The sequence below is a fragment of the Enhydra lutris genome, unplaced genomic scaffold (genome assembly GCF_002288905.1).
Source record: "Enhydra lutris kenyoni isolate GAN:26980312 unplaced genomic scaffold, ASM228890v2 scaffoldscaffold21, whole genome shotgun sequence".
In the NCBI taxonomy this organism is placed as follows: domain Eukaryota; kingdom Metazoa; phylum Chordata; class Mammalia; order Carnivora; family Mustelidae; genus Enhydra; species Enhydra lutris.
In genome coordinates, this window is record NW_019154105.1 from 27,772,148 (window position 1) to 27,789,437 (window position 17,290).

General features: G+C 36.1%; 1 protein-coding gene across 3 annotated transcripts in view; it reads left to right on the plus strand.

Annotated features, from left to right (window-relative positions):
• Window positions 1-17,290, plus strand: part of LOC111148913 (FRY like transcription coactivator) — a 262,986-nt gene that overhangs the window by 60,149 nt on the left and 185,547 nt on the right. For all 3 annotated transcript variants that reach the window (XM_022505700.1, XM_022505701.1, XM_022505702.1), the window contains exon 3: window positions 7,441-7,578. The gene's annotated coding sequence lies outside the window, so the exon portion shown is untranslated. The remainder of the gene's footprint in view (window positions 1-7,440; window positions 7,579-17,290) is intronic.

Consider the following 17,290-nt stretch of genomic DNA (forward strand, 5'->3'; position numbering starts at 1 on the left):
TCAGTGGGTTAAAGCCTCTTCCTTCAGCTCAGGTCATGATCCCAGGGTCCGGGCATCGAGCCCTGCATTGGGCCCTCTGCTCAGCAGGGAGCCTGCTTCCTCCTCTCTCTGTGTCTGCCTCTCTGCCTACTTGTGATCTTTGTCTGTCAAATAAATAAATAAAAATCTTAAAAAAAAAAAAAGATGTATACAAAGACTGCCAATTAAGATATAATACTGCAATATTATTTATAACAGTGAAGAGTTGAACCTCACTCAATAATAATGAAATGATTAAATGCACATAATATATTTATAAAATATTTTGTAATTGCTAGAAATGATACAGTGTGACACCAGTTTTATAAAACATCTAGTCCATATCGGAAGACCTGAAAGAAATGAACCCAGATATTAACATGAATTAGTAAGCGGCTCTCTCTAGGTGTTAGAATTATGACCGATTTTTATTTCTTCATTACATTTTTTTGAAGGTGTTACACATCAGGCTGTCAGAATATGTGATCTAAATTAATAAATAATAAACATTTATTCAGTACTTACTGTGTGTCAGTCTCTAAACATTTTTCATCTTTTATACTTAATTCTCACAATAGCTGTGAGGTTTTATTATCCTTATTTTGTAGGTGAGGCAATGGGAACACAGAGATTCAGTGCCTTGACAATTTGATTCTATTTTTCTATGTTTATATTGTTTGCTTTTTTTTTTTTTCCAGTTTATTTTTTGTAGTAATCTCTACACCCACCATGGGGCTTTAACTCATGACCCTGCGATTAAGAGTCTCACAGCCTTCCTACTGAGCCAACCAGGCTCCCATATTCTTTGCTTCTAAATGTAGTTTTAACTACCAAACATTTGGAAAGATACTCTAAATACTGTTCGGTTACTCTCTTTTTACCTTAAGATATATGGTGACTATTGTGGTATAGTAGTAAAAAGTCTTCTTAAATTGACAAATAACACTTTATTTCCTGAATATACCATGGTTTGTGTTTGTTCTGTGCCTCTTCTATAGCTTTCTGCTCATAGGAATAATGGTACAGTGAACATCTTTGCGATACTTCTGATTATCTTCCTAGAAAAAAGGTCTTTATATAAGTAGAATTATTGGATCAAAGAATATAAAACATTTTAAAAGCTTTTGATACAAATCGTGAGATTGCGGATGACAAATGATCATTCCTCCTTAGACTTAAGTTGTTTGGGGGCTATAACTTTGGGAGAAATAGATCATCTAAACATCAAGGGGAATTTGTGCTTTCATAGTTGTTCTTATAAAAAGTCAGGCTTCTCTAAGCCTGCTGGAGACCGTAAACAGGAAAAGAGAAGAGACAAACTTTGGGAGTTTATATGGTGGTCATTTACTTTTATGACCTTGCGACCATTTGCTTTTTCATTTTTCTGAAAAACTTAAAACTTGAATTAGCCCAGCAACCTTTTTATTGGAAATTGTTTTATAAAAACGTACAAAATATTCATATCATTATTTGCATGCAGTTTCTTTGATGTTTCACCTGATAGGACCTCAGGGTGTGACTTCCATTGTATAATTTTAAAAATTATACATATAAAACATACAGCACCTTGATTAGAGACTGTAGTGACCCCAGAAAGTACTTTAGATGTTGCATTTTTAAATAAAAAAGACCTTTCCCCACTTTTTGTTATTTTCTAAGGAGGCACTCTTCTTGTGACAAGCAAAACCAGAAAATTTTTGGTTAATTAGTTGATAGTTTCTGTTAAATGATTTAAGGTTTTATTGTGGTTTCTCTTGAGCATATTTCTTCCAGAGATTCTGTAGGCAACCTTGCTTCAAAGACTAACAGGAGATTTGGGTAGTGGGAAGGGGATTTTAACTCAAGGGGGTCCAGAGAATAATTAATGAAATCAGAAAATTTCCCTGTGAAGCTACCAAAGACATTAGGATCGAGTTTCTAGAAAGACCAATGTTGATAAAAGGTAATCTGACAGCCTAGAAATTTGTAAGAGGTACGATTTGAATAAATAGAAAACATTACATTGAAATTTGAAGGCTATAAGTGTTTTAATGGAGAAAAAGTGTTATTTTTTTTTACTATGAACAGTAAAACTATGAAACTGCTATAAATGGCAGAGCTAGAAAATAAACATAAGGAGGATTTTTATCAGGGGTTCTTAACCCATGATTAATGATTGGATTAGAAAGGTTCATACACTGCAAAATTAGGTATATATGTGCATTTTGGAAGGAGAGACCTTCAGCAGTTTTTTCAGATTCTTAAATGAAAGACTCCCAAAAACTCAAGCTTCTGTTGGAGGGTGTGCCTCATGAGGTCAGGGATTTTTGTCTGTTTTATTCACTTCTCTGTCCCTGGTTCCTGGCATGTAGGTCTGCTTAATAAGTCTTTGTTGAATGTATGATTTCTGTACATTTATATATGGCATGGATAGTGATAGATTTATAGAAGTTAGAGATTGGATGGAATACATTCCAGATTTAGTGAGGTTGATGTCTTAATGGTCTGCTTCTACATTTATTTAAAATTTTTCTCTTGGGGGCGCCTGGGTGGCTCAGTGGGTTAAGCCGCTGCCTTCGGCTCAGGTCATGATCTCAGGGTCCTGGGATCAAGTCCCGCATCGGGCTCTCTGCTCAGCAGGGAGCCTGCTTCCCTCTCTCTCTCTCTCTCTCTCTGCCTGCCTCTCCGTCTACTTGTGATCTCTCTCTATCAAATAAATAAATAAAATCTTAAAAAAAAAATTTTCTCTTGGGTATGCCTAGGTGGCTCAGTTGGTTAAGAGTCTGCCTTTGGGTCAGGTCATGATTCCAGGATCCTGGGATGGAGCCCTGTGTCGCCTCTCCCTCTCCCTGCTCTGCGGGGAACCTGTTTCTCTCTCCCTCCGCCTGCTGCTCCCTGTGCTTGTACTCTTTCTCTGTCAAATAAATAGATAAAATCTTTTTAAAAAATATGAAAAATAAAATTTTTCTCTTGGTGTTTAAATCTAGATGAGTAGGCAGAACGTTGATATGATACTTTTGGGATTGAATTCCCCTTTTTTTTCCATGCCAGTATGGAAATATAATAGGAAAATTATTCTAAACCATACATATTCTTCAGTATATTAGAAAATGTAGTGCTAGTGCTCTGGTGCTGTTTTCATTTGATTCAATGAATGAAACCTTTGTACAAAACTTCCCCTTAAATTTTTGAATGGAAAATTTTGCCACTTGTTTTCATTAGATCAAGTAGTATGATAACAACTGCTATTCTGGGTAAAAATGTAAAATCAACAAAATGTTGATAAATTTACCTACAGAGAACGTTGCTTTATCAGCAAGAAATTTAGATTTTTTTTTTTTTTTTTGCAGTGAAACCCTATTTTAGCTCAGTACCATTATACAGCATTTTTAGCAGGTAATATAGCATAATCTGTGATTACCTTAGTGTAGTAAGTTTCTGTACTTCTTAAAATTGAAATTTGGGAGAAGGTTAAAAAGAATGACAGAAGGGTAAAGGTGCAAGCCCACTTTAAAAATCGTAAAAATGATAGCATTTCTAAAATTAGAGAAAAAGTGAATTTCTAAAAATTGAACTGTGATGGAAGCTGAAGATTTTGTGAATCATCAGTTTTCTTTGTTAATTAAAGGGATGATGCTACTTTTTTTATGTTAATGATTTTTACCAGTCAGACATAAAAGATATTTGAATAATTGTTTGCTGCCTGCACTTGATTTTATGTGAATAGATTTCCCATACTTTATAAAATTTTTGGCAGATTAAAAAAATTACTGGATTTTATATTTTTCCAAATTATTTTGCTACTGTGAATAGGAGCTGTGATTATTCTAAATTTATTTGAAAATGATCACATCCTTATTCTAAAAGGCTGTCAGAACATTTGAATCATTTTGGTCTTCTGCATCATTTTAACAGGCCTTGTGAGATTCCCAGAATAATTTTAATAGAAGGGCAGGAATTTGCCCTCATAGATTACATATCTTGCAATCTGGTTTCTTTCTTTAGTTGAAATATAATGAATTTCTAGTCCCTACATATTTTAGTGTTCAAGCACAGTTGACCCTTGAACATCACGGGTTTGCAAGTGTGCCAGTCTATGTAGACATGGATTTTTGTGAATAAATGCAGTATGTCTTTTTTCTTACGATTTTCTGAACATTTTTCTCCTTATTGTAAGAATATAGTATATAGCACATACAACCTACAAAATATGTGTTCAGCGACTGTTTGTTATTGATAAAGCTTCCTGTCAATGGTTGACTCTTAGCAGTTTAGTTTTTGGGAGTCAAAGTCTAAGCAGATTTTTGACTGTGCATAAGTCAGCACTCTTCACTCATGTTGTTCAAGGTCAACCGTGTAAGTATCAAATACATCCAGAAGTCAAATTCAGAGTTTTGAGTTGGAATCCTTGAAGTTAATCATTTTACCCAGTGGGATAACCATTTCTATGGCATTTTCTAATAGCTTTTTCCTTAAAAACACAGTAAGCAGGGATTTCCATTTCTTTATGAAGCAGCCTTCTCATCAATTATGTAATAATTAAGTTTTTCTTTTTTTTTCTTTCTACTTTGTGCCAGACATCATAACTGCCTTGTTCTCCTTTTGAAGTTATGAAGTATATAGACAAGCGTTAAGAATATTATAGTGAACATCCCTAAGATTCATTTACTCTTAATTTTTCCTCTGTTTGCCTGAGATTATTTTCTGTATCATTGTATATCATAGACCTATACTTCAGGTGTCTTCCTACAATTAAGATACATTAAATTTGTAGATTTCTGTTCTTTATAATTCTGGTAATCCTGTCAGAAGGGAAATGAGGTTAACGTGCTATCTGAACACCCATTCAACTTTCTCTTTTACTTTTGGACTGAAGTGAAACAAGGCTGTCCTTGGAGGACTTCATTTGACCTGAGATCCTCCCGAGCACCAGACCTGGGCCACTGTTCTCTTTATTTATTGCACATGGAAGCTTCTAGACCATTTTTCTTGCTGCAGGTTTAAAGCCTTGCTCCTCAAACCTTGTGCTGTTTGACTCTTTACAGTTTCTTCAGTGTTGCCCAATACCAACTGACCTCTGCAGGTCACTCTTGTTTATATGACTTTTTTCTTAAAATAAGAAACTATAGCATTGATTACATGTACACTAAGACCTCAGTTACAACCTGTTTGACCTTAACCATGTCAAAAGTAGTATTATCAAAGTAGTAATAGAAATGACTCTTTTTGTAGATAAAATATTCTCCAAATTAATCAAATGAAAGGAGGGTTAAAATGAGTCCCATGTTAAGTGAATATATATGGACACAAGATGGAGAAGACAATTGACATGCAGAAAGAAACCCCAAACCAAAAGGAAAACAATAAAACCCAAACCTGCTAAAAATGACTATAACCCATAATGAAGGCCAGAGAGGTATAAACCAACCATTTCCCAAAGGTAACCAAAGACCTATGTTTATTTTATCAAAAGTGGAAGTTGGAAATAGGAAGGTTTTGTATCTGTTAAGGAGTCATTGAAAATTCTAGACAGACATTGGGAAGTCTTGAAATGACACAGTGCTCTGACAATGTGGTTACAAGAAGAGAAAACACATTTTTATAAAAAGTATGGCATTAGCTTTTGCTGTGTCTGAGCAAGAAATTCCAGACAGAAGCACAATGAGAGACCTGGGCATCCTAGTACAAATCGGTCCTCTTTGAAGTTATAGTATTCCTAAAACTGCTTTGTACTCTAGGAGTAATTGGTTTTGTGATTCGTCGTAGAAGAGGAAGTGAAAGTTTAAATTTCATTAAATACAGACTATTCTGTGACTGTACTACCCAATATAGACAGGAAAGATGGGCTGTTTGTCATAGAAGCTTTATTTGCTTTGAGGGAGAAATGACAGTATCAAGAATTATGGTAGAATTGTGGATATTGCTTTGTTTACAGATTCAGAAATACTTGGTGGGGCAGTCAAAATATTCATATTTATAAGTTCTTTAGCTTTGAAGATTTGGTTTTAATCATGATTTAATCAGTTGTGCCTGTTAGCAAATAGAATATCATATTTTTCTAACTTGGCTAAGGGAATTTTAAATTAAGGTTAAGTTCAAAATTAATATTTCAGAGAGTAGTTAGTCCTTTCTCTTGGGTTGGAGATTAAATTCATTAAACAGAAAAAAAGTAGTAAAAAACCGGTTATGATTTCAAATGAAGTTAATTTGAATATTCAATGCCAGTTTTAAAATGTGGCCTATTTAGCTATTGAAAAATGCCAAGACTTTCAATGTTATTAAAAACATGGAATATGTACAATTACCTGAGTTCTTATGTATAGTAAAAGGAAAACTCTCTGTATTGATTGGTTTTATTCTTAGTAACCATCCAGTTGTTTTTATTATTTATTTATTTATTTATTTTTAAAAGATTTTATTTATTTATTTGACACAGAGAGATCACAAGTAGGCAGAAAGGCAGGCAGAGAGAGAGGAGGAAGCAGGCTCCCTGCTGAGTAGAGAGCCCGATGCGGGGCTCGATCCCAGGACCCTGAGATCATGACCTGAGCCGAAGGCAGAGGCTTTAACCCACTGAGCCACCCAGGCGCCCCCATCCAGTTGTTTTAGATGTGGTATAATAATTTATAACCCATAACTCCATCAGTTAATATAATAGGACTTCAAAAAATATGTATCCCATAACTTTTCTGTAAATGAAGTAAATACTAGGCCTCATGGGTATATCAACTACTTTGCAAATCTGTTTATTTTCATGAGTAAAATAAAAATGTATTAAATGTACTATTGTATAATGAAGGTATTGACATGTTAGTTCAAGCATTGTCTAGTAAAAGCATTACTTGTCCTGTGAAGAAAAGAAAGGAAGGGGGGAAACTGTAGATTAAAACGGATTTAAGAGACACGGTAACAATTGCCTATATGGATTTTGTTTAGATCTGGATTAGAACAAACTTAAAAAAAATACTCTGATACAATTGGGGAAATTTGAGCACTGATTGGTATTTGATGTTATAAATTATTATTATTAATTGTAGATATTATCATAATTGGCTTATGTTTAAAAAGTAAATTTCTACCTTAAAGAGATGGCATATAGAATTATCTACAGGTGAAGTGGTACGATGTCAGGAATTTGCTTCAGGATAATCCAGAGTGGTGGGCTAAGGAGTTAAGGGGTGGGTGGAGATATCAGTGAAATATGGTTTGCTAGGAGTTCATAAGGGTGGGGGTCATAATACTATTCTCAATAATTTTGCATTGGTTTGAGTTTTTTCGTAATAACAGATTTAGAAAAAATACAGTGCAACAGTATTAAAGATAACTGACAGTACTAAGTTACTCTGCCTTATCATCTGTTCAGAAGTAAAGACGTGTATAAGCACCACAAAGGTACTTAGAAATGTATCTTATGTGTAAATCTTATATTTTGTTTCCCTTTAGAGCTGAAGCCATTTATTTGAATCTTGGATGATTAACACCTAAATGCTTAACTCTCAGAACTACTGCTCAAGAGTCCCACCACAGTCAGGATTAGATGATTCAAGTTACCACCGAGAAATTACTGTCTTGAGTTCTCCGGTAAGACGATAATAAATATTCTAAAGACTAAATAATGACTGTGCGGTCTAAAAAGATTTTTAAGTGCTGGATGTGAGTGACTGACTTCTAGTATAATTTTTTAATCCTGACTCCTGTACCAGCAGTTGGAAGCTATGATCATCAACCAGAGAGCTTAGAAATATCAACAAGCAACAAGACTTCATGGCCTTTCCGGATAGATTTAGCTAGCGATGGGCACAGTCTTGTCACTGGAATGTCCCTGGAATGCTACGCTTTCCCCTTGCTGTATGTCTCAGGGTGGGTCCTTCCAAAGCTGATGCTGAAAAAGTCTGGCTTCCAGGATGTTCGTTAGGGATCCACACCTGCCAACAGGAGAGGTGAGGAAGCAGATTAGGCAGAGGAAATCAAACCACAATGCCGGCTTAACAAAGCCTTGGCCAAGCCCACAGGAAGAACTGTAGTTGTGAGAGTTTCTTTCCCTTCCTAAATAAATAGTAAGCTCCTTGGGAGCAGAGACATATTTTCAGTGCCCTTGTACGTTGCACAGGCCATTGTAGAAGGCACTCAGCAAACATCTGTGGAATGAGAGAAATCTGAGAAAAATCTTGTGACTTCTTCCGTAACACCTTGCCTTTTCCTTCGCCGGTTGAAAGTGCCGTTGAGAAAGTGGGGTTCGTAGAGACACAGGCAGTTATCTTGTATATCATGAACAAAGAAGGGAACTTGCCCTCCATTATCAGCCTGTGTTATAAACCACTGTTTCTGGGCTCCATAAGATAAGGGAGACCTATAACGGGACCCCAAGAGAACCGCAAACCGAAGTTGGAAAGGATATGTGATCCTATCTATTGAGAAGTAGAGGGAAAGACCCTGGCAGACACAGCAGTAGCTTCTCAGATCTTCAGACATACCGATTACGGTTCTAACCAGTTGTTTTTTTTCTGTGTGTGGGGAATAGGTTGTTCAGATAGGAGTTTTTATCCTTTCATGCTCAGGGGTTAAGAGAACATCCATTTCTTAGGAGCATTTTTTGAAAGTCAACATTATTTTCTAGTAAGTACGGTCCTGCTTTAGGGTAAGAAATTTAAGTCTTTCATTTGATTTCCTTGTTTATCCTTCATTTTTAATGTAGGATTCCCTGAGACAGGATACGCATTAATAAATCCTCTTAATTTTCCCTGAACCTTAGTAATATATTGCTGCTTTACATGTAGAGGACCTTCAATTAATATCTTTTAAATGAATGAAAGAAAAAATAGTTGACTTCACAATGTGGTAGAATAATAAGGATTAAACACTCAGCAATTTAGAACCAGAAGTTCTGAATTTTTCTTTTTTTTTAAAGATTTTTTTTTCTTTTTTCTTTTTAGATTTTTAATTAATTAATTATTTTTTTTTAACATTTCATTTATTTATTTGACAGACAGAGATCACAAGTAGGCAGAGAGGCAGGCAGAGAGAGAGGAGGAAGCAGGCTCCCTGCCGAGCAGAGAGCCCGATGTGGGGCTCGATCCCAGGACCCCGGGACCATGACCTGAGCGGAAGGCAGAGGCTTTAACCCACTGAGCTACCCAGGTGCCCCTCTTTTTAGATTTTTTAAAGATTTTTCTTTTAAGATTTTATTTACTTGCAATAGAACGAGAGAGCGAGAGAGCGAGCATGCAGGCAGGGGAAGTGGCAGAGGGGGAGGGAGAAGCAGGCTCTCTGCTGGGCAGGGGCCCCATCTGTGGCTCTATCCCAGGGCCCAGAGATCATGACCTAAGCCCAAGGCAGACAGACGCTTAACCGACTGAGCCAGCCAGGCGCCCCTTTATATTGCAATTTTTCCTGATAGCTATATAAACTTCTATGCTTCATCTTTTAAAATAATGTAAGTTATTTTCTTCGTGTTGAGTATTAGAATGAGATTGTGCTCATTCACTGAGTGAATCAGGTTTTTTTAAATTATTACTAAAATGTATATCCTTCGAAGTTATAAATTTGATTACTTAGGGAGTTTATACCTTACGTGATCCTTCTGTTTATTTACTTCTTGCTCACTTTGTACCCCCACCAGAGGGCAGGCAAAGAAAAGGAGAGAAGGAGATACTAATTTCAGTTCTCAAAGTCTCATGTAGGCACACTTCACTGACATATTTTGTCCTGCTTCTGGACTACAGTAAGGCAGTAGGATCAGCTGCTTTTGTTATTTCAAAATATTTAGTAGAATGCTCAGTTATTTGGAATTAAATTATGTAAGGTTGATTACTGGGTTTATAGCACTAAATATTTATACTTTAAATTCTTCAATTTTGCATTCTTTAGACCCATGTACTTTTAAATTATCAATCCTTTTTGATAATTCACGCCAAAGTTTTCATTGCTACTATCAATAATCACCATTGACTGCAGTGAGTTCTTTTTGTGTTTAAAAGTACCTTGGAAGGTTCGCAATACAGTATCAAGTTTTAAATTACTGCTTTTAATCTCCCATAAAACTTGATGTTTCTGAGGTCTCAGTGAGTTTTCAGAATGATAAGAATTATCTTTTGAATATAAGTTACTGTTTTGCACTTCAGTTGTAAGTTTCTTTAAAAGTAAGACACTCCCCAAAGTAAAGTAAATTTGTCTTAACATTATCCCAGCTTAGATTTTCAGTCTAAATGTTAAACCAAGTGGATGCTAGGCATTTTATAGTCTCCATATTGCTGTTAACACCCATTGTGCACGTACATGTATGGCTGTGTATGAACGAAGTGCGGTTTCATGGGCTAGAGCTGTTTGGTTTGTTATCAGTGTGAACAGCAAATGTCTTAAAAATCAGCTTTGGAACAGCTGGCAGTTGACCTGCTGGTGTTCGGCACCACCTAAGTTCACGTGACGTTTCTTTGCTCTTTGACACTAATAGTGTAACTGACCTTCTCATCAGGAAGTTGGTGCAAACATCTTTCCATGTGCTTGTGGGTCTAGTAATGCAGAAGAACCTTAAAATGGATTTTTTAAAGAGAGTCATTCCTCCCATTCTTCCGGGAGATGTGGTTTTGGATACTAGAGATAGTTTTCTGGAAAGCTCTCCAAGATTACTTAAGATGAGACGTCTTAGTTGGCTTTCATCAGAGAAGATCATAGCTGAGAAAGATGGAATCCATTTCTGTCACAGTAATTATGACAGACACCCACATCAGCAACTGGGTAAAGTAAAGATGCATTCTTTTCAATTCTTTAAAATATTTTAGGAAAGTAAAATTATTTTTACAAGTATGAAGTCTGGTGAGCATACATCTTTATTTTGAAAATCAAGCATAAATAGTAAAAATGTTTAATATAGTAGAGGTGTATTTGATCTAAAATTTTTTTAGTATCAAAATCGTTGTTTTGAGTTTAGATGGAGAAATATTGATGCCATACATCAAGATTAAAGCCATTAGTAAAAGAAAAAGTTTGGTGATCTTTGGAAAATATTTTGATGAACGAGTGTTATACTTACTGAAAAAATGTTATTGGTACAACCTATGAGATATGTAAATGAAAATTAAGATACGGGTTTTATCTATCATTATAGAATCCACTTAAATTTTGTTTAAAAATATATCCCATTCTCACTATATATATATATATATATATATATATATATATATCTCCCATTCTTTTGTTCTGAAGATAAATATTTAGGGTAAAATATTAAAAAAGTCACATCTTTGAATATAATTATTATTTTGTGTCATTGTGCCTTTTTTTCCTATAGTCTTGCAAAATTGAATATAACACCTTTTAAAGTCTGAGAGGATGACAGTTATTATGTATTAGGAGAAAAATCAGTTTTGCGTATAGTAACTAGAAAATATTAAAAGACAGGAAAATTGTTTAGGAAGAAGATGGAAAAATGCTTTAAGTTTTTACATTTTTGACTTAAACATTTTAAAATGGTGAAATGTTCTGTGTTAAGTATGAGCTTTGTAATCTTAGGGAATAAATGTGGGCTCATATAAATTAATGTAATATTTAGTAGAAAGAGGAGAGTTCCTGTAAACCCTCTGCAAGTGTGATACATATTTTTATAGTTGTTTTCTGTGTATATTTTAATATGCACATACACATTTTTACTTATAGCATTAAATAATGAGATTTACTCTCCCAACTATTCTTATACTTGCTTTTTCAGTTAATACAGCATAAATATGTCTCACTTAAAATGCTCTCCATTGTGTGGTTATAATAATATATTCATTCAGTGTCTTATTGATGAACATTTAGGATGATTTTAATTTTTAGTTATTAAAAAATTGTTATGTAGTAAATATCCCTTGGTATATCACTTTATATTTTTGTGTGATTACTTCTCAGTAGAAATTTCTATCTGCATTTTTAAAAGATTTTATTTATTTATTTATTTGACAGAGAGAGAGAGAGAGAGAGAGAGATCTCAAGTAGGCAGAGAGGCAGGCAGAGAGAGAAGAGGAAGCAGGCTTATCCCTCGAACAGAGAGCCCAGTGAGGGGCTTGATCCCATGACCCTGTGATCATGATCTGAGCTGAGGGCAGAGTCTTAACCCACTGAGCCACCCAGGCACCCCTCTATCTGTATTTTAAGTTTTTACAGACAATGCCAAGTAACCTTTCAAAAATTTCTCCATGTAAGCTCCCCAGGGCAGGGCGTTTCCCTATTTCTTTTTTTGTATTCTCCCTAACACTATTTCTTGTCAGTTTAAAACATAGGGTGATATTTCTGAGAATCCATATATTTTGTTTTAAAAATATCCATTTTTAAAAGAAAGGAGGAAGAGCTTTTAAGGTTTAAGAAGAAATATATGTTGGCATTTACAGTGTACTGGTAAGAAGTCATTTTCCATGCTCTTCACTTAATTGGGTGGATGAAGTGGAGGTAAGGCCACTGATGGGTTAGTGTGTCTTAATTTAAATTAAAATCTGTGAGTTGTTCAGCCCCTAGTTCTGTGTTCAGCAGTGTACGCATATGTGAAACATATTAATATATTTATATGTGTACTTATTTAAGTTATTAAAAATTTACCTTTCCTTTAAGTTTCCCTCTTGAACCATTTGATTTTCTTTACTGTGCCGTGAACAGTATGGTTAGACTTGATGCTGAAATGGAATGTGCCATGCCCATTAGTTTCATATGACTCTTTTTTTAGTTTAAAGACTGTCTTACACATTTTTGAACAAAGCACGCATATTATGAAGTGTGATCATTAGAGGCGCCGAGGCAGCTCAGTTGGTTAAACGTCTTGAGTCTTGATGTCGACTCAGGTCATGATCTCAGTGACCAGAGATCAGGCCCTACATCGGGCTCTGTGCTGAGCATGGAGCCTGCTTGAGATTCTCTTTCCCTCTCCCTTGGCCCCTCCCCACCACTTGTGCGCGATGCTTTCACTCTCAAAAAAAAAAAAGGTGTAACAGTTTTGTAATTTATGTGAATTTGCAAATAAACACTCAAGTTAATGATTAAGAATTTTCTGTAGTATCTTTTTTTTAAAAAAAGATTTTATTTATTTATTTGACAGAGATCACAAGTAGGCAGAGAGGCAGATAGAGAGAGGGGGGAAGCAGGCTCCCCGCCGAGCAGAGAGCCTGATGCAGGGCTCTATCCCAGGACCCTGAGATCATGACCTGAGCCGAAGGCAGAGGCTTAACCCACTGAGCCACCCAGGCGCCCCTCTGTAGTATCTTTTTACTAATCACGGTCAAAGCAAAGCAGAATCATGGAGTACTGAAGAATCTGTTGTCTGAAAATTCAGGGGCTGCAAGTTCTTTGCAGAACTCTTGCTTGGTTTTTCTCTTCAAGAATAAAATTCAGCTTCATGGAGTGACTTAAAATTAATTGACAGGACTTCTTTGGCAATTTCTGCACAGGGACTCAGTTTTAAAATGTTTGGTTCTTAAATTTAAATTTACTGATCAGTTCCTTTTCTTGCATCTCAAGATTTGATAATAAATTTATATCGTACATAAAAATAAGACACACATGCTGGCAATTTGCAAACCTGTACCCCTGGGGCTAATGATACATTATATGTTAATTAAAAAATAAAAATAAAAAAATAAGACACACACGATTCACAGCAATGTGCAAATAGGTTGCTTGGAACTCAGCTTGAGTGAATTTTATTTCCTGTTTACTGGTGGTTCTGGGATAGAGATAATGCATTAGTTTAGCCAGAAGTCATGCAAATATGACTGTTCTGCAAATATGACTGGGTACATAGTTCTTCTAAGGGGTGTTACCGTTTTGTTCGTGCCGTGAAAGGAGAAATCAAGACTATGAAAAGATTTCATATCACTAATGCCAAGAACAAACTATGCTTTTACAGAGAAACTAGTGTGATATCTCATAGCTTTGTACTTGGATCAGTTGCCAACTTGTTTACTTGCTAATTCAAAGTGGAAGGTGTGATTTCTAAGGAATGTTAGACAAGGTTGTAATATGGATAGATGACACTATACTTTGTGAGAGAATCAATTGAGAATAAGCTAGTCTGCGATATACAGAAATTTACTTGCTACTTGTAACTCCAGAAGTGTTCATAGATGCGTAGGGTTTCCTTAACAAAAAGATGTATAGAATTTTGAGGTATTTCCAGGATTGACATTTTGAACGTTTTTCTTTGCTTTTGATCAACTCTTTCATTTTTTCTCCTAAATATTAAGTTAACCTAGTATTTTAAGAATTTTGTAGAAATTCTCAAACAGCTCACTGGATTTGCCGGAAATCCTTTGTTTCTCTGTAAAACATCTATAAACAGATGCCTGTGGTACACTGCACATTGTCCAAAGCCTTTCCCACCATTTTTGCACCCAACAGGTTAAGTTGTGTGGGCTTACCAAGAGTTGGCTGTGTTTTAAGCTAAACCTGTTTATGCCAATTATGCTTGTAATTGTGATCCTGTAACTTAATTAGGTATTACGTAATTCACTGAAGTATGAGACTGAAAAGAAGGGGTTGTTTTGGTATAAACAAGGTTGACTGGTTGGGTGAGACTCCACAAACATCAATTCCTGAAAAAAATAAATTGCGTTTGAATTACAGGTTGGTCAGAGAAGTGTATAAGATTGGAAGCGTTTTTTTCCTCAGATACTTTCAACTTCCCTTTCCACTTTGAAGAAATTTAAATTGGAAATCATAGGCAATGTATATGGGTTGGACTTTAGGCAAGGCAGACAATGCTGTGATCAGCAAATTCATCTTAAGGACTTGGCACTATATCAAATGCTAGGGAACAAATTATGGATTTTATATTTTAAGTTAAAATAAAACTTTTAGTGGACCTATTGATCTTTGTTTCCCCTGATTCCAGCTTTAATAGAGCTTTTTGATTAGATGATTAGCTAACAGTTGTAATTTATAGTAAAGGAACTCTGCTGTATATAGTTCTGTAAAGTTGCGGTTTTGTTAAAGAAGTAAATCATTTCTGTTCCAGCTTCTTTGATGAAAAAAAAAAAAGGAATCAAGTTGTTCATGGTATGTAATCTTATTCATAATGTGCTTAAGTAGCCATGTATTTTTGGTGTAGAGTCCTAATCATGTGATCAAAGACTGATTTCACTGATAAATATTGGTAGAATTGGCATAAATGATATCTATCTTCAGACATAAAAGTTGGTGGGGAGAAGATGCCCTTCACTGATTCAGAATATACCACAATGTTGTCCAACCACTGAAGAACAGTGACTGTTAGGCACGGTCATGAGTCAGATCCTAAGAATCAGGCAGTGTGTTTCCCCAGGCTTCTGTTGTGACACATGCAAGCCCTTCCATCTCCAAGACTGGGTTATTTTTATTCTGATGGAATCAACCTTTATTTTGTTGTTGTTCATTCTGTTTGGAGGCAAGAATAAGTGAGTGTAAATACGTTATAAGATTGGTTTTAAAATTCACCAGGAACAGAGATGATTGAACGGAATTGAGTATATATCACTGTTAAGGATGGAAGAAACTTTTGAGCACCTTCTGTATTCTGGGCACTGTTTTCTTGTTTTGTTTTACCAGTAGCTTAATTTTGTCTACCTATTTAATGTATACCACAAGTATAAAGGAAGTTGAAAATAAACTCTACCTACTGATGTGTTCCAGGATATGGCACATAATAGTTGCTCAATAAATGACTGGTTGAATGAGAAAATGTTCTCTTAAGTCCTCCTGCAAACCTTGTGAGATACGTTGTTATACAAAGTTTTAAAACTTCAGAGAGGCTGAAGCGAATTATTTGAGGACTTTTAGTTCCTAAATTGTAGCCCTTGCTTTTTTTTTTTTCCTCCCCTTAAAGATTTATTTATTTATTTATTTGACAGACAGAGATTACAAGTAGGCAGAGAGGCAGGCAGAGAGAGGAGGAAGCAGGCTCCCCGCTGAGCAGAGAGCCAATGCGGGGCTCAGTGTCAGGACCCTGGGATCATGACCTGAGCTGAAGGCAGAGGCTTTAAACCACTGAGCCACCCAGGTGCCCCAGCCCTTGCTTTAAAGTCAAGCATTTGTTCCTTGTACTCCATCTCGGTGCAGTGTTTGAGGTTTTCAAATCTTTATTTATAAAGTATTATTTTTTTAAATTTACTTATTTATTTTTTAAAGATTTTGTTTATTTATTTGACAGACAGAGATCACAAGTAGGCAGAGGAGGCAGGCAGAGAGGGGGGGTGAGCAGGCCCCCTGCTGAGCAGAGAGCCCAAGGTGGGACTCGATCCCAAGGACCCTGGGATCATGACCGGAGCCGAAGGCAGATGCTTTAACCCACTGAGCCACCCAGGCGCCCCTAAAGTATTTTTTTTTTTAAAGAGGGAGGGCATCTGTCAAGTTTAATTTTGCCGGTAAAGTGCATATCCTTTTTTTCCCAGTGATTTCATTTTAATTAAGAGCTATATTTCAATAGGAAAACACTTTAATTTCAATATAAAGCATTACTGTTTGAGGCCCCGTGTTTCATTTTAATGAGCAGTTGATAATTATTTTTATAACACTCTGGTTACCTAAGCTGATGAAGTGAATAGCTGTTTCACGTGACTTTTACGAAAACAATTAAGAGGCATGCATTGGGATGCTATTCCATTTCATTACAAAGCATTCATGACTCCATGGGATGGAAAATAAACTTTTAAATGGTACACTGGTATACCTCTCTTGAGGTACTCAGCACAGCTCACTAGCAGGGACAAAGCAGAATGTAGCATTTAGTATAAAATTCCAAATGCATCTTGTTTGAGTTTAATTTATTTATCTTTTTTTTTTTAAGATTTTATTTATTTGTCAGAGAGAGCACAAGCCAGGGCAGGGGTGGGGAGCAGTAGGCAGAGGGAGAAGCAGGCTCCCCGATGAGCAGGGAGCCTGATGCAGGGCTCCATCCCAGGACCCTGGGATCATGACCTGAGCCGAAAGCAGATGCTTCATGGACTGAGCCACCCAGGCACCCCTCTTGGCTGACTTTTGAAGGCTGCTATCTATATACGGCTAGTAAAGAAAAGGGGGTGCTGTTATTAACTGGATTTCCTTAATAAGGGATCTTTCCAGTTTTGTTTTTGCAGAACTGATCTCAGTGGCCAGGTTTTGTTTCTCCAGAACAGCTCAGTTTTGTCTGATACGACCTGTATTGGCTAGAGGACTAGCATGGCAGGTCAGTCTCTTGTGAGAACGGAATGAGATGGGCAAAGAGCCATTGAAGTCTTCCTCAGAGAGTGGACCATTAGTAGGGAGTTTAGAGGAGATCCTGGGAGAACACGGAGATGAGGTTTTCTTCTGGCACTTC